The sequence below is a fragment of the Miniopterus schreibersii genome (genome assembly GCF_964146895.1).
Source record: "Miniopterus schreibersii genome assembly, chromosome: 10".
Taxonomy (NCBI): Eukaryota; Metazoa; Chordata; class Mammalia; order Chiroptera; family Miniopteridae; genus Miniopterus; species Miniopterus schreibersii.
Window position 1 is genome coordinate 44,378,867 of NC_138110.1, and position 22,976 is coordinate 44,401,842.

Here is a 22,976-nt window from a genome sequence, read left to right on the forward strand (position 1 = left end):
TGCCAAGAGCTGTTCTTGGTACTGGTAATATGGTAAATCAGCATTACCAATGAGGTCTCTGGCCCTCCTACAACCTTGGTGCCAATGGGGAAGTCAGACAATACACAGGCAAACAAATGCATACATATTGTGCAGAGAAGAAAAGAAATATATTTGCACTTTTTATCTAGTTTCTAATGCCTGATATTATGTAACAGCAGCAGAAAAATTAGTTCAATGTAATGACAGCATAGTCTGACTTTTATATAAGGCAAAGTATAGGATTGTTTACAGTCATTTTATGCAGGTCTCAGAACACACATGTAAATTACATGTTATTAGTCCCATTTATTCAGACAAAGAAACAGAGGCCCAGAGAGGCTGGGTAAATTTCTTTAATTAAAGCTAGTAAATGGCAAAGGTTTTTCTAATCAAATCCTTGCCTCTGACTATAAGTCACATTTTCCCCCTGCATTATTATGTAATATGTATATTGCTTAATCATCCACAAATTTTTTCCTTTCTATATTTCAGGTTAAAAATCTTTACCAAACCACAACAGATAGTTTTTGCTTTTGACTTTTAAAGTACTTTCAAAGCCTCATATCTTCTTGTGGAGAAAAGAAGGAAAGGGAAAAACTATTTCTAAATATTGCCTCACACACTTTCCATAAATCTCAGCCTTCTCAAGGCTTATTATGTTCGCTCTGTAGTCTTCCTTAGGAAATGGATGAAAATTTGAGCAAGGACACAAACAGGAAAGCTCAGAGGCCGCATTTGTCCTGCAGGCCCCACCTCTTTAAATAACTACAGTGCAGTGGGAATTTGTTCTGCACTTAGGCGAGGAACTCCGCTGTCCTGTTTCACTGGCCTGCAGGGTGGGAGGCAGCCAGCTGCCCTGTCTTCAACGTGGAGGCAGCACTCAGTGGTGCGAGGTGGGGAATGTGGGCTGGAGGATGGGCCACCCCCTCTGGGCCCTGAGGACACATGGTTGCCGAGATGTTTCGTGTTTCTCCCTTAAGCATATCATCCCTGGAGACTTTTAACCTGCAAAGAGGTAAGGTTCAGAGAACTTCCTAAATCAGTAACTTGGGCTACAGACTTCTTTCTGCAGTTTGGTTCTGTCTTTATTTAAGAGAAAAGAAGCGAGCAAATACTTGCTACAGCTTTTTAAATAAAATCAATTTTAAGTGAATGCATAGGCGGGGCTTATAGTTTTATTAGTAGATTACTGGTTTATACTGTTAAGTTTAGTAAAGTGTAATTTCTTAACCTTTAAAGAAGATTTTTGTTACGGTGCGAATGTAAATTTCTCAAGGTCAGATATAGAGGGAAGGTAGATAAATCCTGTTGCTAATTTGGGGAGACTAGTTAAAATAGGATCTTAATAGATGCATAAAGAGGAAGAGCTTAGAAGTCTTTTGATTCCAATTCCTGTTTTTGAGCTAGAGCTTTTAAACTATCTAACTCAGTCATTCCATATAATTATTAAATTTTAGAAACAGCTACTGAGGTGGACTCTATTACCCAAGCCAGCTCTTCCACTTGATAACAGAATTAATGTATTTCTCTGGTCAGGCTGCCAGGCTCTTCCTCTTGTTTTCAGTGCTGGGACCAAGGGCACCCACCAGAAGTGGCTGCGCTTGTTGCCCTGGTCCTAGAGAAGACAGGTGAGTGGGGAGCGTGTTCTCATTGTGCACCTGCCCTACAGAAAAGTATTCTGCCTGGGGACTTGTGTGACCTGCATCTGTCCATTTCTTCTGCTCTTTTCCTGGCCTCTTTTCATTTTCTTTAAGTTAGATTAGAATCAGTTGCATTCGAGCATTCTGGGTTCTTCTTAGTTAAGTAGCATCATTCTTACATTTTACAGTTGTGTTTATAGTTTCTTTATTGTTTTAAAATTGTTTCACCAGTGTATTTTATAATCAAAGGTGATGTCTACTTTGGCCCCAGAGTCTCTCTGCCCACTCTCCCCTGTGCGCCTTCTTTGAGAAACTGGCACCTGTCTAGAGTGTACTGTCGAAGCCATGGTTAGCCTGTTTAACAGCAAGCCCAGGGTCTACCTCAGGAAGCACAGATGGCCTGCTCTCCCCAGACAGGTTTCCATAATATCAATTAACCTTTCTTGTTTAACTTTTAGAATACCGTTATCCATACAGCCACTTTGTCAATAACTTATTTGTCTTTATTTTCTTTTCATTGTTTTTCAGGTCCTTTGTATTGTCTTTCAGAGAAAAGGAGAAGGGTTAGGAAGGATGGTTTTGGTTGTTTATTTAAATTTCATTTTCTTTAAGTTAGATTAGAAAAAGTTGGTTTCGAGCATTCTGGGTTCTTCTTAGTTAAGTAGCATCATCTTATATTTTACAGTTGTGTTTATAGTTTCTTTATTGTTTTAAAATTGTTTCACCAGTGTATTTTATAATCAAAGGTGATGCCTACTTTGGCCCCAGAGTCTCTTTTTAAATTAGTGTGTGGTAAGAAAGCCTTCTTAGATGAAGTATTGCTTTTTTGTATAGTTGGGGGGGGAGGAGGAGATAAGAGTTTTTGTTTGTCTGTCTGTTCTTTAAGTTTTACCCCAGATTTCAGGAGGTGGTAAGCAAAACCAAGGCCCATGATAGGGTATCCATTTCCAGCATGGTATCTAGGTGTGGCAATATCTTAATGTGCTCATTTGTGAAAATAATTTCACATTCATGAGCTTTGATGATTATAACCAAATGGGGAGTTTCTTTAATTTTAAATCTTGTAAGTAATGAGGAAATTGCTTTATATTTGGAAATTGTTTTTAAGTTTCACATTCTACAGCTTCATTTTAATGGTCCCTATAGTTCTGCATGTAATCACTGCCCTGCCCCCTTTGCATATGCCCCTTGTTTTATAAATTTTGTAAGGCTCTTGTTAAATACTAACCAAGGGATTAATTGAATAGCAACTGTAATCAAAGTCACCTTTAATAAGATAAGACTTGTGTTTACATTTGAAAATGCAAACAAAAGACTTTATGGTCCTAAAGCTAAAGAAAAAAATCAGATGGAAAGAACACAGTTTAGCTTGCCTAAGTAAGCAGAATCTTAAAGGTAAGGAATTCTGAAGGCAACAGCCATAATAATGCAGGGGACTGCTAGCCAAGGTTCTGGCAAAAATTTTAGGAAAAAAATAACAAAATGGCTTGTGAGATGATCTAAAAGAAAATCAGAGCCCCTGAGCAATAAGAAGGACAGAGCAAAGTAACAGGTTTACTGGAGGCCTTCTGCTGACCCCAGCTGGGCTGAGCACACAGTGCCTTTCAAGGCCTGTTTAAAACCCTGGAGATGGTATTTCAATCAGTCTTGCTGACGTAAACACAGACCCTGCCTGGAGATTTTCCAAAAGCAGAGAGTGAAAGCAGTTCAGTCAAGATGCATTGTATTATTATAGTAAACGTGCGGGGAAGCAGCTCTCCAGTGCCTTGGGAGACGGAGTAAACTAGCTTGGCAGCACTCTGCATGTAGTGTGACCTGTGCGACAGGGCCATTTGCAGAGATTGCACCAAGGACAGCCACACCCAGTGCGTATATAAACAGAAGGGAGGAAAGATTGAGAGAGGGAATTGTTTCTTGGTGATAGGGAAGCCTGTGGATTATTTTCGTGGGCGGGGGGGACTATTGAGAGGAGTGTTTGGACAATGTAAGTGCTGATTAGATGGCCGTTCATTGCTGGGTGACTTTAGTGATAGGTAAATGATAGGTTTACAGAGCTCAGGCACCACACACGCTTGGGGTTTGTAAGTGAGCAGAGTAGACAAGTCTTGTCTCTGGGAGCTATGACTGAAGTAATTCTCTATTAGGTGTATTTAATTAAATGAACATGAAGATTTAAACTTTTTTCTTTCTCTTAAGAATATACATAGTAAAATTAGAGCCAGGTATGTAAAAGATAGTTTCACTTAGCTGTAGATTAACCTAGTTTAGACTTTCTAAGAAGCCAACCTGGTGCTTCACAAAAATCACAATATTTTGGTTTTTTGTACACTTAACTACCTGAAACTTCTGGAATTAGTAGATGTTATCAAGATACTTCACCTTCTTTTTCTTCTTGGTCCACAGTTTGTGGAGCTCATTGCAAATAGTGCTTTCTTAAACTTCAAAAGGGACGCTGGAGAAAGGGAGGCAGTAACCACATGCCAGTCCTGACTGCTGGAGGAATTGTATGTGTAGTCAAGACAGGGTGCCTTCCAGACGTTTAAATAAAATGGAAGCAAAAAGTTCACTTCCACAGATTCTTTTTAAATAACAGCATATTAAACATTAATTGTCTTTCATTTCATTCTTTGCCAACCTCAAATTATTCAGTAGGTCTGAATCTTTTAGTATATTTTAGTTAAAATATTACAGGACTTATCACTTGATCTAGCCCTAGAAGTGGCAGCTCCTCCTCTTCCTCCCCCTCACCCTGCCCTCCAGCCCCCCTCACTCCTCCCACAGCCCCTCTACCTCTTCTTCCTTACCGAGCAAAACACCCTAAAGCATAAGCTCATTTTGCAAAATGGTAAATTCATAGAAATTCCTTGCCAATAAGGTTGCAATCCCTTCAGAACTGCTTTCTAATTTATGAACTTAAAGAAATCAGAAAGCGATATTAGATAAACTCAGAATTATACAATGTGTGCAGGCATTTTAGGAATACTCTTTCATTCATCTTCACAAAAACTCCATGCAGAACTGGCTATCCACAGTGTACAGAGAAGGAAACTGAGGCACAATGAGGTCACGTGGGTTGATCAAGTCTATACAGCTGATAAGAGTCAGGGCAAGAATGTGAGAGTTTGACTCGAGGCCTGGGCATTTTCCCCCACACAATGCTGAGTGAATGACAAATTCCTTATCTGTCTGTGTTTTTCAGTCTGGAGATAGTAGGGAAACTCTGAGGTTTCCATGGAAGTAGCTGCAGGACTTTGAACAATTCAGAGAGGCTGTTTCTCCTCATTAGTGGGGCCCCCTTTTTCCCTATTTTCTGACCATTTTGCCTTCTTTTCCTATCTACTCTCTTTAAGAAGATAGTACCCATTTCTTTTCCCTAGTAAGCTTCAATCTTGTCACTGTGCTCTTGTGTGTGTGTGTGTTGGGGTGGGGGTGGGTGTACTGTTGTGAGAAAAGAAGGGGAGGAAATCCCATTACCTCTTAGGAACTGTTTGAGAAGTGGTGTATCACAGAGAATTACTGTGTGTTCTTACACCCTAAGTGGGCTCACTGAGCATTTTCAATAATCTGTTTGCAATTTTGTTTGCTGAAGATTTGGCTTTGGGGTGGTGACTTGACCACTTTAGATTTATAAACTGATTTATCTGTCAGACTCCAGCTCAAATTCTCCTTAAAGAGGGGAATGGCCTCCTTCCCCCTCTTAAAACACTATCTCACCACTTCCCTCAAATTTGTAAAGACTACGTTATCAATATGTTTCCGTTAATGTTTATGTACTCTCTACTCGGTGAGATGGGGATTGTTTTTCAAAGCATTGTCTTGGCGAGATCTCTGGCTAGCATGTAGGCCCCGTAGGATACAGATTACTTCTTTCACCTCAGTAACGTCCCTCCTCCCCCATAGCTAATATAGTGTTGGCATTAATATTAGTTCATTTAATGGGTCTAGTATCCTCCCCTTGGTTCTATTTTTATATCGTGAGCACATCTACACAGATTGTTCTTTCCAAGACAGTTCTTGAAATATTTGAAGACAGTGATTATGCTTCCTCGGAGCCTTCTAGGTTTCTCCAGTGCTTCCAACATTTCCTTCATGTGTGGTATGGCTTTTTGCTGGTCTCTCTTCTTCCGTTCTGCTCTGAATTCAGTCGTGGTTGTCAACATCCTTAACGTTGCCCGCAGCTGAATTCCAGTTCTGCTGCATTTAGGATAATTGTCTCTCCTTTCTGTATGATAGGCTTCTATGCCACTTAGGGTCCAGTTAGTTTGCTTGGCATTCACGTAATGCTGTTGGCTTGAACTGACCTTCCTTTGGCCAGATTGCCTTCATCTTTTTCACAGGAGCTGTACTCATGCCAGGAAGCAATCATCCTAAACATGTGCAGCTGAAGTTTCTGAACTTCACCCTCATTCCTACTGTTTCATCCTGTTATTTCAGTCCATTAATCCCCCCAATGGAAAATTCCTTGATGTTTGGATTATAATTCAATAGTCTATTAGACTAGTAGGTTGTCATGCCTATTCCATCTCTGCCGATCAGAATCCTGCACATTCCTCTCCTTGAGGTCTTTCCTGAACTTCAGTAGGAAGTACTTTCTTCTTCCTTTGAGTTACCAAAGCATTGGCTAAAGCTCTTAGCACCTATTGAATTCCACTTTATGTGAACAGCGTGGCTTGGTGGTTGAGAGCAGGGGCTCTGGGAATGGACAGACTGTGTGCAAACCCAGGCTGTACCACTTAGTAATGGCATAATCATGGATGTGTGAGTTTTTCTCCCTGAACCTCACTTGTCACATCTGTAAAATGTAGCTAGTAATACCCACCAGTTAGTATGTGAGAAGTGCTTAGAATGGTGCTTGGTACATAGTAACTGCTAATAATTGTTAGCTATCTCCATAGGTACTCAATAAGTGTAAATTTTAGTGAAGCTCAGAATAACTTTATGGACATGATTTTTTGAATTCTCAAAACATGGCTATCCAGAGAAACATTTATAAATTTTTGGAGACAGCATATTGGAGAGGAACAACATTTTCCCAAGGAGGCACTGTAAGATGGACTCCAACTAAAGGCCAGACTTACAGACGTGTTCACTTCGGTCAAATATTAGCTGACATTTTTATAAGCATTGTGCATATTTACTGGTATCAAGTCGGGCGGGTGACCTAGAGAAATATTGCTTCCATGTAATGAACTGTGTGTATCAACATTGTAATTAAAATAGTTTTAATTGCTCAAAACCTAATTTTAACTTCTGTGCCCATGGGCTCATGCTAATTTATATTTTGCTTTGTACAGCATGACAAAAATTGTAAAATATTTTTTTTCTTTTATGAAGTATAATGTTTATTCTGTTGGAAAAAACATCATGGTGCGCCAACATCAGAAACTCATGAAATTAATTTTTGACATACCGTGGGGATGAGCAGTCTTTAGCGTGATAACTCACTCTGACCTCAACATTTATTGATAGTCTACCAAGAATCTTGTGTTGGGCTATGTAGTGCTGAGATGTTGAGAAATATAAGGTAAAATTTCTATACTCAGGTTTATTTGGAGATACAACACATAGTAAATAAAATATATAAGTCATATCACATGGAAGTTCTGTACTCAGTGAATTACTAAGTCAATGGTATAGAAAAGTGGGTATAATCAGAGCCTCAACAGGATAGTTCTTAATTGCTACAAACCTATTTCAATGTTTTTCCCACACTATCACTTCAAGAAGCTCTAGAGGCCAAAGAATACAAGCCTTGAGGACATCATCAATTAAACAGCAATAACATACTTGCACAAAGTGTTTCTTTGAAAATTTGTCTACATTAAATAATAGTTTTAGATATACCTGATTATGAGGATTATAATAGTTAACACATTCACTTAATAAATTCTGATCATGACCTTATGTTATCCCATTTTTGAGACACGGGAAATAAGTGTCAGAGTGGATACATAGGTTATTCCATCAGGAAGAGGTAAATCTGTGGGTCAGTGCACATCAGCGCAACTGAAAAGCCCTCTTTCTTAACCACTAGAATATCTTGTCTCCATTGACTCTTAATGAGCAGCTTACTTAAGGGAGCCATGATTAGTTCATTATGAACAAACTTTGGAGTGGGGGATAGAGATGAGCTGGAAAAGGTAAGTTAAGGCAGGTTATAAAGAAACTTCTCTACAAACTAATGAGTTTGGAATATACTGCCAACAATTAGGGAAACCACATCAACTGATTATTAACAAGAGAATGGCATTATATAATTTTTGTTTTAGCAACATAATCCTTTCAAGTGTATGTAAAGGGTATTAAAATGGGAGAAGACAAGATACTGAGAGTCAAGTTAGGTGGTACAATGCCCTAAGTATATCATAAATTTGTACACTGGACATACAACAAAATAAAAAAAAGATGGATTTGAGAGATGTGTCTGAGGTAGACTTGCCCAGATTTGTGGACCGGTCCAATACGGGGGGCAGTAAAAATGGCAGGGTGTTTAATGACACCATTCCTGAGGCTGGGAAAAAGGAGTGATTGCAGTTAGGAGGGGGCTGAGCTTTCAGGTGATGAGTTTCAGGTGAAGGAGAACATACTGAGGGCAATTGGACATCTTGAAGAGTCAGAGCTCAAGAGCAATCGGACGGAAGATTTGTGAATCTTCAGCCTGTAAATGTAACCATGGCAATGGATGAGGTCAAGGTGAGGGGCTAGGGTGCTGCAAGTAGAGAGAGATGGAAAGAGGTTAAAGGACTAAACCCAGGAAAGCCCCAAATACTGAAGGTATGACCCTCTCTATCAGTGTTTCAGTCTGCTTGGTACAGTGAGGACTCTTGGATTGGATGTAGGTGTTTCTCAAGCCTCTGTCAACATGATTACAAGCTGTCTTTTAGAGTAGCTTCTGTAGTAGCTAAGCCATTACCTGTTGATTTTTACTAGTATCACTCTCAGAAGATTGACTGCAAACTTGGGAAATGGTTTGTGCTCTACAAATTGACTAAGGATTGGTATAGTCTGAAGATATGTATAACTCACTCACAAATCAGTTGTTAGATGCCCTAGCTTTTCTTTAGGATTTTTTTTTCCATATAGTTTGCATGTTGCATTTCTAGTTTTAAAGTAAATTAGTGCAGTGATGGAGTCTATATGAAATGATTGGCAACCCCTTAATGAGCTCCAGGTTTCTTGTGAAGTGTCTTGGAAACTTTATTGGCAGCGTCCTAGGTCCTAAAAATGTATGAGTGTTTTGATTCTACTGTGGTGGTCTCTTTCCGTCATGAACAGAAGCTTCTCTAAAAATGGGTTGTATTGTCCATTCATAGGCAATGACCATTCCATGAGAAGTAACAACACTGCAAGTAGCCTAGGGGAAAAGTACGTAAGGTACAGGTCAAAGAGTTCTGGCCTGAGGTTCTACTGCTGGAGCTCGAATCCTAGGTCTTCCTCTTACCAGCTATATATATCCTTGGGCTATTGATTGTCTTCTTTAAGCCTTTGTTTCTTTATCTGTAAAAATAAATTATGATAGTACAGATAGTAGTTCTCATAGAATTGTTGAGGATTTTCAACAGGTTTTCTACCCAGTGTTGGACACTAGGGAGTGTTGCATGTAATTACTGAGTATTAATGCACAGTGACTAGAGTCACTTTCTCTCTTTAATTCTGTTTTATATACCTTTGTGCGTGCTGTACCATCTGGAAATGTTTTTAAATGACTTCCCTGAATGTGATCTAGTTCCTAGATCTAAGATCTGGCTAGATGGTACTATGAATAATAGATTATCTGATGCTAGGGTATATTGAACTATCACAGCAGGTCATTCTAATGGATTTGGAAGACTATATTTTTTCAGGGTATCCCTCCCTTCCTCTTACAGAATCACCACTTCACATCTGTAAGCAGAGCGCTGGCCTAACTCTGCAGCTTAAGCAGGGGTCAGAACATCTGAAGCAATCTGCTGATATTCTGGTATGTTCATTTCTTTTGTTCTCCAGACCAGGTCTCAAAGAACACTGCCTGAGTATTGAAGAAGTTTTTCCTCTAATGTCCTTGACATAGACTCATGCAGACATAAGAGTCCAGGCCTTTCCATAGGCCATTATACAAATCAGATTTCACTTGGGCCCAGGCATTATTGCAGTATGCACTGTGTCCTGCATATAAAAACAATCCTGTATCATGTTGTTGGGTAAATTTCCCCAAACTGCAATATTAAGATATAGAAGCTCTGCAAAGTTAAGCAGACCTGTCCTCTTGGGGCTTCTGATCAGGGTTGTGGAATTAACATGATAGAAAATGAGTAATATTGCTTGCAAAACAGTCACTTTTAAATGTTGCAAACATTTATCACATTTCGTTAGGTAGAACAAGATTGTGAGATGGCTTTACCATTACTCCTACTTGGTTTCATAAACTGAATATGAAGACCGTGTTTATATAAAGTGTGTCTCCATGTTGTTTTTATCAGAATTCTACATTTAAAGTTTCAGTACATAGCTCCCAGGCTACAGGTATCACATGATCCCCTAAACAGCCATTTTATGAACATCCAACCTGTTTCTAGAGCAGAGTTCACATTCAGTTGCTCCTCGATCCTTATGAAAAGCAAAAACATCTGCCTAATCTTGTATAGTATTTAAACATCTCTATCATTTTCAAGAAAAGATGTGTTAGTTAATGGTGAAAATCCAGTTGCCAAGGTGTGGATAGGCCTCCAACAATTTTTTATTGCTTCAAAATAACTCTGGTCAATGTGTGTCTTTCTAACAAACCTCTGGCAGGAATTCAACCATCCTGCTGTAAAAGTAAATTGAAGAGGCCCTGCTGGTGTGACTCAGTGGTTGAGCAAATGTCAGGGCACATGCCTGGGTTGCCAACTTGATCCCCAGTAGGGGGCTTGCAGGAGGCAGGTCAGTGACTCTCATCATTTATGTTTCTCTCTCTCCCCCCCCCCTTCCTCTCTCGGAAATCAATAAAGACATATTTTTTTTTAAAAAAAGTAAATTGAAGAGAACGCAACACTTCACTGACATGAAACCTGAGGCCCTAAGTTATGTAAGAGAGAGCCCTAGGAACTGAAATAGTTTAGAAAATTCAGGGGAAATATGAGGATGTAACAAAACATTAGAAAGGATAGGTGAGCAGAAGGGTCAGGTCCTGCTTGTGAGCAGTAGGATTGCACATGACAACTGTCTTGTCATGTGTGAGCAGGGCTTGACTGCACATTTCACCTCTTAGGCAGGACCAAGGACCTGGATAGGCCCAGGTGCTTCCAGGTAGGGTTGCCAATTCTTAAGTGTGGGCTGTACCAGGAAGGCCGTCCCAGTTCTAAATCTGACCTCAGATAAGATCAAGGTCAAGGCCAGATGGCCAACCAGAATCAGCTTCTTCGTCCTTTGCAGAAGCTAGACCATGAGGCTGCTGCTTCTGGAGAGAATTTGAGCTTAATTGAATATTCACATATAACATTTAAGCAATGGGAACTGAGAAAAATCTATCAGTCTTGTAATGTGCATGAATTTCACAGTCACAGAATATAATTTTTATTTATTTTTTTAAATATATCTTTATTGATTTCAGAGAGAGGAAAGGAGAGGCAGAGAGAGAGATAGAAACATCAATGATGAGAGAGTCATTGATCAAGCCCGCAACCGGGCATGTGCCCTGACCGGGAATCGAACCCCGATCGCCTGGATCCTAGGTCGACGCTCAACCGCTGAGCCACACCCGGCCGGGCCAGAATATAATATTTAAAAAACTTCCGGCAATACATTTATATTCTAACTCTAATCCCCTATTTCTGACAGACAGCAAAAAAACTTGGTCTAGTAACATCCACAGCCAGCCGGCTTCATCCCGTTTAGCACTTTCTAAATTGCTCTTGGTTAAAAATCAGGAACATTCAGGATCTTGCCCTCCATCCCTCTCCTTTTACTCCATGTTGTTGCTTCAATCCAGTGGCTCCAAAGAGGCAGTCATGGGGCCCAAGTTCTGCACTCAGCCTCCCCTCCCTGACTTCTCTGAGCCCTGAACTGACCCCCTCACCTCAGTGCAATTAGACTAAGGGCTCCAGGGATGCAAATGTGGATCTGTGGGCATGGGCATGGCTCCCACTTGGCTGCCTTTTATGAACTACCCTCTTAGCAACCCCTGCCATCAGGACCCTTATCTCCAGCCAGGAGTGTCAGACTGAGAATACATCAATCTGCCTTTTACACGTTCTCTTACAGCTGAAGCGAGCACCCCTTAGGCAATGCAGGGAATGCCTGACCCCATCTACCTTAGCTCACCAAGCTCATCTCTACCTGCTATCGGTGGGATAACCTCCGTGTCTCTACCTGTTGCTGGTAGAAGTGAGCTTCTTGGGGTGCCGCAGGAATAAGAAATTCTCTAGGCCCCCACAGGAAGATGAGATGGAAAGCTTTATTAACAATACACCATTAAGGGAGTTCCCTTCCAAGGTCCCATCTCCATCTGTCCCACCATGGAAAAGTCCAACAGGGCTAAGATCAAAGCACTGCCCAGAGTCTTTGTTCCATACTAAAGTCCAGTCCAGCATCTGGCTAGCTTAGCTTGTGTTCCCAGCTATAGTCCATTGCATGTGGGGTCTGCATGGCCATAGGCCATGCAGCTTCTAAGGCCGCACGTCAGGCTAGCACGGGTCACGGAGTGAGTGCAAGGGCAAGCCAGCAAGAGGAACAAGAGAGTGAGAACTATTTGTTTTGGGCTTATAACCAGGAGCTTAACCAATTAATACTTTAGGATCTCATGCACTTGCAGTGGCTCCAAACCCTAGCCAATAACCTTTGTTCCCCAGTTAGACTGACAGGCAAGCACCTTTCCCATGTCGTGTTCACCTTGACCTCACTGTGCATATTTTGTTGGACCCCTTCCCTGATTTGCAGGGAATGGACCTGTGGTTCCCTGGGGAGTGTAAACTTGCAGTTTTTTGGTGAAGCTGTCTAGATGGCCATGCTTACAATGTCTGGCCTCCCCATTGCTTTCTTCCTATTACTGCTAATAACTAGCTAATTATGATGGTAACATACCCATTCTTCTTGTCCTTGTGACATGGGATGTCTCCGCAGTAGCCTCCTTTAGTCATTAAAGAAGAGAAGCAGAAAGCTAGCCTCCTCCTAGATCCTTCCAAACTTCCTAGGGAAACTTGTAAGGACCCCCACTCCCAGCCTTATTCTGAGGGTGGAGCATTGAGTGCAGGGCCTCTAATTGCTTATAATGCTCTTTTTTTCTGTTCAGGTTTCTTCCTTCTTCACAGTTTGGAATGGGGCGGTGAAACACAAAACCAAAAACCAAACCAAAACCAAACAAAAACTTGTTCTGCCCGTTTATGTCTTTTCAAAACTAATTTGTCTCTCCGTTGAACTAGAGCCAAGAATTTAAAATCTGTGTTTGCCGTGTTTTATGTTTGTTCGTTTTGTTTTGTTTTGTTTTCTCTTGGTAATTCCCCTGAAGTCAGTGGTGAACTCCCCGTGCCTTATCTATCTCTTGGAATATGGGCTTAAATAAGGAAGGGGATTGGAAGTAGTGAAGCATATATCATGTCCTGTTGGCAAAGGACACCCAAATCTGACTTATCAGTCAGGGTCCAGATTGGGGTCTTACTTTCTTGAGATTCCCGACATTTTGGCTGCCCGCCACACCTGGGGAGGACTGCTGTGCTTAGCACTGTCCCCACTGTTACTATGAGGAGTGTGATACATCCATCACAGATGGGAGATGACACTGTTTCTTTAGAATAAGAGACACTGGTTTTTAACATGTTGAAAATCCAAATAGGATGATTTTGCTTTTTCCATTTTTTAATGTTTTCCCAAGAGCCTTGATTAGAGCTCTAATGAGAAATCCATATATACGTCCACACACACATACATTTATAATTACAATCATCTTTCTCTAGCAAACTTTGGTTGGATTTTTTTTAGGAGCTGACTATTTAGTCATGGCGGTTACTGTTTCTAATTTTCCTTGGGTCTGCTTTCTTCCCCAAATCTTGGAAATCCACCAGTGATATTGCGTCTAAATTTAAAAAAGGAGTCGGAAGGTTTTAGGCAGAGGGAAGGCTGGTTTTCTTGCCTGCCCCCAGCCCCAACCTGCCAGTCCTTTTTCTCTAAGAGAACCCTATAGGGGCCACTCTATTCTTAACTTCCTGAGCTAGTCTTTTAATGGCTTTCTTCACTACCTTTATGCCTTTGCCTCAGGCATTCAGCTTGTTTTTCTTTTATCCTTAAAGCTGCCCCTACTTACCAAGCCACTTGTGGTTCTTTTCTTCCTAAAGATTGCCTAGAGGAACAGCACAGACCCACTGAAGTCTTTTTGTGTAGCCCCCATAGGTAAGTCCATACTCTTTCAGGTTTAAAGGTATTCACTTTTAACTAGAGGAAATTGTGAATTGCCAGTTGGTCCAAAGTTCCTGTATTGGATAGCTCCCTGTGTCCTTCGTCCACTCTCCATGCCGCTGCGCTGCTCTGCTCTGGGCAGCTGCGAGGAGCTCAGCAAGCCCCTTGCCCTCTGGGTCCCCGTTGGGCCTGGCCAGTGGGAGGCACAGGAAGGGATGGGAAAGTAGGAAGGGAGTAAGACTGGGTTATTCTCCCTCCACCCTCGGAAGTGCCTTTGTTCCTTTACTCCAGATACCTAGAACTGAGCTCTATTCATGGCTCCATCCTGCCGTTCCTGTTCCGGCTTTGAACTTCTTTGGTTCTGGTAACCTCTTCTTCCTTTTGGCCCTTTCGGTCTGGGGATGGTTACAGCTCATCCCCCTAGTTGCTAGCCATAGGCCTTCATTGTGTTCTTCCCGGCATCCTTTAGTGCTTCTCACATCATAGTGAAGTCTCCTCGCTCACCTGGCTTGAGTTCACTGTCTGCTTCTTCCCAGGGCCCCAAGTGAATAGTTACAGGTTCTTAGAGTACAGGTCCCAGGGCTGCCTTGCTCCTTGAGCTATGTGTAAACTGTGGACCAGCAGTATTTGTAACCCCTGGGAGCTTTGTCGGAAATGCAGACTCTTGGGTTCTGCCCCAGACTTCCTGAATCAGAAGCTGCATTTTAACAAGATTTCCAGGTGATGTAACTATACCTTAAAGATTGGGATGCCCCGCTCTAGAGATAAGCTTCCTTTTCAGGGAGTGAGTGGCCAGTAATCCTGTTGGGTTGAAGCTTGCCTCTCTCCATGCAGTCTCTCATTTCTGGGGAAAGACCACAACTCTCCTTTCTTCTCCTGTCCTGCCTCCACCTCCCTCTACCCTCCACCCTGGAGCACAGCTCACATCCCACTTACCCCTCCCATTATTTGTTTATGTAAGGGGTTATTGAACCCATTCTAAACTCCAGGTGCTGTCCTAGGTGTTAGGGATACAAAGAAGAGTAAGACACACATCCCTGCCCTCAACTGGAGTTAGTGAAGAAATGAAGACATGTTCATATGTTACCAGCACCCCAGTTGTTTTTAATGAATGTCTGCCTGTGCACACTGGCCCAAAGAAATGCATGAGCAGGAGTTTGTAGTATGGAAAGAAAAATGGTTTAATATTGAATTGAGAAAGATGGAGATGGGAGCTAGTGCTAAAACCCAACTCTCCAATGGCCTGTAGGTTTATACAGGGTTAAATCACAAGGCACCGTGGGTTAAGGGTTTGGGGTCCTGTTGAGAGTTGATTGTTCAGAGGTGAGGTCAGGATAATAAATCATTTCTTCAGGTCTGAGCTCAGGTCTTTTCCAGCATCCTTCTGTTCGCTCTAATGGGAAAGTAGCCAGGGGTCATTCCATCTTAGGCATCAGGAACTGAAACATAATTTAGGTGAAGATGTTATCTTTAGCCTGCCAGAGATTCAGACTATGGGACTAGGATCAGGTCCTGGCTACTCTCTTCTGCTGCCTAGAGTAAGAGTAAGAATGAGAGTGAGATGGAAACAAAGACCAAATTTATCAAAATTAAAGTTACTTCGCTTGATGAATGTGAGGAAGTCCCTCTATAAAATCCTGTGAGTGTTTTCTCATTTTAGTCACATTTAAAAATCTTGAGTAAAGATATCTGATTGTAATCCTCCATCCTCCAACTTCATCCTAATGTCAGCTTTGACAAATAGCAATATCTCTCCCAGGAACAGCTAGCGATCTGTGGCGTCAGAATTGTTTGTATTGTGGCAGATGCTGAATAGCCAGAGCCCTGAGAAGAAATTAAGGAGCTGATCTTTTCCAAAAGGAAATTTATGGAGAAAACAACCAACTGATTACCTCATAAGCTGTCCTTGGAATTAATTTCAGTGCTTGTTAAAGAATCTGAATCGCCCTTTATAAAGATTCTCATAGGATTTCCAAATTAGGTCCCCCATCTTTTGTCACCTGTAAGCAACGCTCCAAGTCTCTGCATAATTCATTTAAATGAAATTACACAGATTTTAAATTACCCAAGCAAAATGAGAGGACAATTTTTTATACCATTAGGAATTTTTAAAAACAAATATTGGCTTAGAGCTATGCATATTGATTGATTCATTCATTTATTCACCCATCCATTCATTCATCATTCAGGGGAACCAGATGTATCACTCAAAATGTGTTCTTTACCCGCAGTTTTACTACCTTTTCCTGGCACTAGAACTGAGTGATAGAGAAAAGATGTCTTCATCATTCTGGATTCTTGAGCTTCAGCTCTTTCTTCTTTGTTCCAGATGAGACCTTCAACCAGCACAAGTTGCTCCCTCCTCTCTGCTTGCAAGCAGCTAGAACTTAGATTAACTTCTGTGACTAATACTAGTTGATGCTCTGATTGGGACTCTGTTATTCTTACACCCCTGTTATTGTCAGTCCTTACTGTATGGGAAATGACTGAATCAATCAGCAGGTCCTGGGAATTTTAAAGAAGCAGACAGAGTTGAGAGACTGAGAAAGGAGTGTTATTGTGCCCATGACCTATAAATGAGCTTCCATGGACCTGTGAGTGCTAGCCTAAGATGGATATCTGCTACTGATACCATCCAGTAGTAGATTATAAAATCAATTTATTAGGTCATTATTAGTATTTGAAAAAATGGAATAGAAGAGGAAATGGAATAGAAATACATCACAATATATGACATAATGGGACTCATGAAATTTGTACTTGTTGCAAGTAATGATATGTGTGTCCTGGATAAAGATATAAATTATATTTCTTGATATGGGTTGAAGTTAAACATTTTTCAAAAATACTCCCCTAAGAGATTTACAATGTTTGAAATAAGTTTTATTGAGGGTGTGGGTTGAATTGGGAGTAAGGCACTTATCTTTAAATAGAGCAGACGTCAGTTAAACAAAACAGCATTTTGAGATCAAGTGACCAAGATAAATAATTTCTAGAGTTATTAATTTATACCAGCCAAATTGCACTATTAGCCATTTTTGGTCACAAATTTATGTATTATAAATTTCCCATTATTTTTTTTACTATTTTTATTTTCCCCTTCTTTCTTTAGTTTTTAGTAAAGAATTTTTGAAAAAGTATCCCGTCATATATACTTAAAGAAAAATTAAAGAGTTTAAATGGGGCAAATGTATACCCAAGTCAGGATAAATTGGTGACAATTAGGGTAAAGATGTGAGAACCCAAAGGAGAAAAGAAGCCCTCAGGAAGGGAGGGCTGGAACCCAGTGTCACCACCCCTATCCCACTGTGACCTTCTCATCAGTACATGCCTGCAGGATGCTGTCTCAGATTGACTGACCACATAGTTCTCTGAAATCATTATTGCTATTAAGTGAATCTCTGAAAAATGATACAAGATTGTACCATTTAAAATTTGATTAAAAGGATTAAAACAATTTTTTCCCACAGCAATAACTGCCATTCAAGGCTATTAAAATATTGCTTTGGGGGTGGGGATCCCCAAAATAGCAAATTTTCATTTTACATCTCAGTTTCTTACAAAACTTTTTATTCTCCAGACTTTTTTTCCTTTGGCCTGAAAACACCAAAATGTTCCCATATGATAATTTATTCAGATTTGAATTTTGTGTTGAAAATGTATTTTCAAAATAGGAAAAAAAATCAACTGAAATAAATATCAGCATCCTTGGAGTGAAAAAAGATCTTTAAACTGCACTGTGTTATTTACCTTTCTTTGATAGTAAGAATATACAATTTGCTCTCACTTTTTAAGAATGAGATTAATAATGAAGATAATTATGAAGACACACATTTCCTTCCAGGGACATGGTCTATAATTGGGGAAAACTTTTCATGTAGATTAGTGGTTCTCAACAGTGGGAGCTTTAAAATAATGCTGATATCTGGGCTCCAGGCCCTGGAATTCTGATTCAGTTGACCTAGAATGTGGCCCAGGCATTAAGATTTTTAAAAATCTTAATGTGAAGTCAGAGTGATAGTACCTTGAATATGAATCTGGTATCTTGGCTTCTCATTAGTTTTCCATGGGTGTTTTGTTTTACTTTTCAAAAACACAGTTTTAAGCACAGTTAGGATTTTTTATTAAAATAGTAGGCACAACACTGGCATTCTCAGAATTCCTGAGTCAAAGGACGTGATTATTATAATCGTCTATACCCACTAATGCATTCCTCTTCAGAAATGTGTGCTGTTTACCTGTGTCATCCAACGTGGTGTGTTATTTTTAGGTTTTGTTTTTTGTTAAATATAAATTGAATTTGTATTAAAGACAAAGAAATTTTACTAAGAATTCTTAGTCAGTTCTTTAAACATGTCAATCTTATTAAACTTTTAAGAGTTTGACAGTGGAGTCCATGACCCCGGGGGGGGGGGGGGAGGGAGTATTAGGCACCACTCTCAAAGACTGCTATATTTTAAATACATAGGCATAAGAGATTATTTTAATGTAAAAGTTTAATTCATCTTTTTTAACAATCTCTAACAGTTATCAATCGCTCCTTAATCCAACTGTCATTTCCTCTTTAGCTTCAGTAGTTCTGCTTCTTTCAATACATTTTGGTTCCTTCTGCCACAGCTGGGCTTCAATTTCTCTTCACCAAATGGGTATCTGAGGTACTTGCTGATTTTCTTCCTACAGGCTTTCGCTGCATACATTAATTTGCTCGTTCATCAGATACTTTCTGAGTGCCTGTTGTGTGCCCGATTTTGTATCAGGGCTCAGGATACAAAGATTACAGAGACACAGTATTTTCCCAGGAAGAGGAATCTTGGGGCTATATCTCTCTTATACCAAGAGAAATGCGGGAGTATCCACAGCAGTGTCTAGGAGGAGAGTGCAGGTGGCTCCTGACTGTCGCAAACGCTTCAGGGAGCTATGGCAACTGGCGGGAGTCTTAAGGATAAAGTGTTACTTGACCTGGCAGCAAAGTGGGGAAGGACATTCCTGACCAAGAAAACAGCCTTGACGAATGCCACAGTCCATGGCTGGTTCAAGCAAAGGTGGCACAGGATCTGCTTGTTGGCGAGGAATTAAAGGGCATGAGACTGAAGAAACACACTTGGGAGACAAGGTGTGCGACCCTTCTATGACATGCCTACGTGTCTGCGCCTTGGCCTTTGCCTGGTAGGGAGCCAGTGGAAAGGGACCTCCGTGAACACGTAACATCTTGAAAAATTCATCTAATTGCAGCACGGAGGATCCACTGAAGGGAAAGGATCCAGGAAGCAAAGAAGGCTGAACTGTATGGGCACCATTGGCGAGACTCGAAAAGGACCTGAAATAATTATTTATAGGAAGGCCATGAGCGCTGCGGAAAATCTGGAAAATGAAAAAAAAACAACACTAGGAAGAAAATACAAATAATCTATAATCCTTTCACCAGAGATAACCATCATTAATGATTCATTCCAGTCATTTTCCCCTGCACATTTCATAAGGTTAAGATAATTTTAGATCCTGATGTTTTATTTAACACTATGACAGGCATTTCTTATTATAATAAAGACACTCCATTAGCACATTTTAATGGCTACAAAATAACTTTGTGTAGATGTACAAAAAAAATACCAAACTGTTCCCTTAGTTGGTTGTTTCCAAATTTTCATAAAAACCCTATATTTAACACCTTTTTGCCTACAGTTGTCTAAAATTATGATTTCCACAGGCTATATAACAAGCGAAATGAATGAGTTAAACTGCACTTAACATTAAGACTTCAATACTGCTGTACTGTATTTCAGAACAAGTGTAGACACTTGTGCTTTACATAGATTTTAGAAATATTCAAGATATAGGATAGTTTGGTTGGATTTGGTGAACAATTGCTTTGGGAAAGTAAAAAATGATGAATTAGTCTAAAATGATTTCAGTTTTCTAATTCTGCAGACTTGTTAAGTTGTATCGTCACTAACCAGGAAAAATAAGAATATAGGTGGAGCAGGCTTTGCAGGGAAGATAATGAGTTCTGTTTGGGACTTGCTTTGTCTGAGATACTGCACTGGTAGGATATCTAAGTACTACAATACAGGGAGCAAATGAAAATGTGTGTGACATTCAGCAAAAGGTGGGAACCACAAAGTCTAGATTTGAGAGCAATTTGGCAAGCAAGTGTTAGCCCAAGTCCGGGAAGTAAGAGGGAGAGATAAATCAGTAAGAAGAGAGAGGTGGGGATGAAACTGTGGGGAACACGGCTGCTTTGAAGAATCGGGTACAAGTGAAATAAGCAGAGTGTTCAGGAAAACCAGGAGATAGCGTAGTTACCTCTGCCAGGAGTGAGAGGTTGTCCAGGAAAAAAAAAGGTGTACAGCCCTGGCTCTCAGTCCTGTCAGACACATGGTCTTTTTTACTATCCCCAAATAAAATTTATAGATAGTATAACCTGCCAATGCACATGATTTAAAAAAAAAAAAATCAATATAATGCCCCAACTTTAATATAAGATAAAGGAAAAAAATGAAAGTGTATAGAATAAGTATTTTAATATGTAAATGTTGGGAAATGACTAAAGGAGATGACAGGGTGAAGGAGTCAGGTAGTTTCTCTGATGTGCGTATTTACCACGAATGGGGATGCTGCCAATGGAGGCTGGTCCAAAAGAGCTGTATTGCAGTATTGCTGCATGTGATCTGAATTTCCAGAACGGTAAATATTCTAACAAAACAAAGTATAGTTTTCTCTCAACTTGCATTATAATTGTGTTGCTGGAAGATTCTGTGCATAAAAAGTACTTTATGTTAAGTGTAAAACTGAATCAGGCTCTAGGTCTCAAGAATTATAAACAAGTTTTTCACCTGTGGTGCATGTCCACCAGGGTATTTGAAAGTCATGTGTGACACAGGACAATCCTTTCTTGATGCAGGACTATCCACTGCAGTGTAGGACTCTTAGCATTCCTGGCCCTGCCAATTAAATACCAGCAAGGTCCCTAGTCATTCCAACAATCAAAAAGCTCTCCCACAGCATTCCAGAGCACTCCCTGTAGAGTGACACAGTCCAAGAGAGAAGCATGGGTTCACAGTGTCAAATGCCTATCCTTGGGTTCTTTAGTCTTTAGTCTTTAGGCAAGAAATGGAGGGAGACTAACATAATGGTGCAGTAATGGTGACCTTTGTGGAACTCTGTGTTTCTCTTTCCCTAATCAGATAGAGTTTTCCCACTGTTTTTACATAAATTGCTACCATCCCTTTCTTCCTCTTTCAACTATACATTCTTCGGTTAATTCATTAGATACACAAATGTTGCAATGGCTCTCATCTAGCCAGTGTTCAGCCCACTTGTAAACAAAATCTGTTCCTTATAATTACGTGGTTCTAACTTGTATTTTAAACATTAAGCAGAACATAAAGAAGACCTTGAAAGAAACGCCTCAGTTAGTCTGGGTGATTTGTGTGGCATTTATACTGATCATTTGGATGCAAAAGCTTTCCACATTTCTTTCCAAAAGGACCATTCTACTTTAAGTCATGTGACCTTGGGCAAGTTAGTTAACACCTAGAGCTTCCATTTCTTCCCAAATAAAATATTTATGAGACATGATAAATGTGAAATCTAAAATGCTATAAAGTATAAGGTCCATAATTGTTGTGGATCATGATTAACATAGAAGACCTTGGCATGTAAGAGTAGGTAAGGTCTTTTTATATTCCAAATAAAGACAAATGAGGAAAGTTGCTCCTCTAGTTGTTGCTGATGGGGTGCCCTCTCTTTCCCCATCTGTTACTGGTGGAAGTGGAATTCTTGTGATGTCACAAGGAAAAGACTTTCCTGATACTCACATGGGAGGATGAGTGATCTTTATTTTTGTGCTATTAAACTCCTAGGTTACCAATGTCCCATTCCCCTCCATCCTGCTATGGAAAGTCCAGTCTTGTCTACAGCAGGTCAAGAATTAAGGCCACTGCCCATAGTCTCCATTCCAGCATTCTGCATGTGGAGTCCAAGGCCACATGGCTATGGAGAGAGAACAGGTGAATACATTGGGCAAGTGCATGTCATGGAGCAAGAATGCTAGAGCACAAGAGCAGAACAAGAGAGAGAGAGAGAACTCTTTGTCTGGGGTTATAACCAGGAGCTTAACAAATTAACCCTTCATGATTTCGCACATTTGCAGTGGCTTCACCCACCCTTAGCCAATTATCTTTCCCAGGTTAGACTGACAGGCAAGCACCTTCCCTACATCACCCCAGCTTCTCTGCACATATACCCGTCTTCCCCTTTGTTTGATCTCTTCCCCCAGTGATCTTCAGGGAATGAACCTGTGGTTCCCTGGGGAGTGTGAAGCTGAAGCTTTCTGTCTAGATGATCATGCTTATGATGTCTGGCCTCCTCTCTGCTCTCTTCCTATTATTAATATTAACTAGCTAATTATGATAATAACATTATTTCTTTCAACTGTTATTTTAGGTATTCAGAACATGGATGCTCTTTTTATATATATCATTAATGCCATTTCATGTTTATTTATTCCCCTCTTTCTAGCCTCCCATGCTCAAAGGAAATGAGCAAATTTGGGGTGGATAGAAATGATGTGGAAGAAAATTAAATTTAGAGCTCCGGAAGTTACATTCTGAGTGAAAAAGGATAAGGAATTGCAGCCAATTTTTCAGGAAACTGTTTAAATGCCTTTTTATACTCTCCCTCCTTCCCCCACTTCAGTTCTATGTGAAGCCACATTGTGAATTATAAAACACAGTATGTGTTTCTGGGCAGTGACATTGAAAAGATGATAAATTTGTTTGTTTTCAACAGTGAAGAATATATATTGGCTTCCAAATGAGGATTTGATTTAGACTTGTCATTTGTTCAGGGTGACCCACTAAGGTTAAGGGTAATCAAGAAGGATATCAGAAAATACAATTCACAATATGAATGGGAAATTTTACACTCAAACTCATTCATCAATATGAGAGTGTGTTGGATTACTTG

At 40.3% G+C, this 22,976-nt stretch overlaps 1 protein-coding gene across 7 annotated transcripts in view; it reads left to right on the plus strand.

Annotated features, from left to right (window-relative positions):
- The window catches only part of ARHGAP28 (Rho GTPase activating protein 28), a 144,549-nt gene that overhangs the window by 42,268 nt on the left and 79,305 nt on the right, over positions 1-22,976 (plus strand). For 2 of the 7 annotated variants that reach the window (XM_081149189.1, XM_081149193.1), the window contains exon 2: positions 9,530-9,621. The exons of 3 other annotated variants lie outside the window; for them this stretch is intronic. The gene's annotated coding sequence lies outside the window, so the exon portion shown is untranslated. Of the gene's footprint in view, positions 1-790; positions 1,037-9,529; positions 9,622-22,976 lie in introns of those variants that run through there. 2 more of the 7 variants (XM_081149190.1, XM_081149191.1) reach the window with 2 other exon arrangements.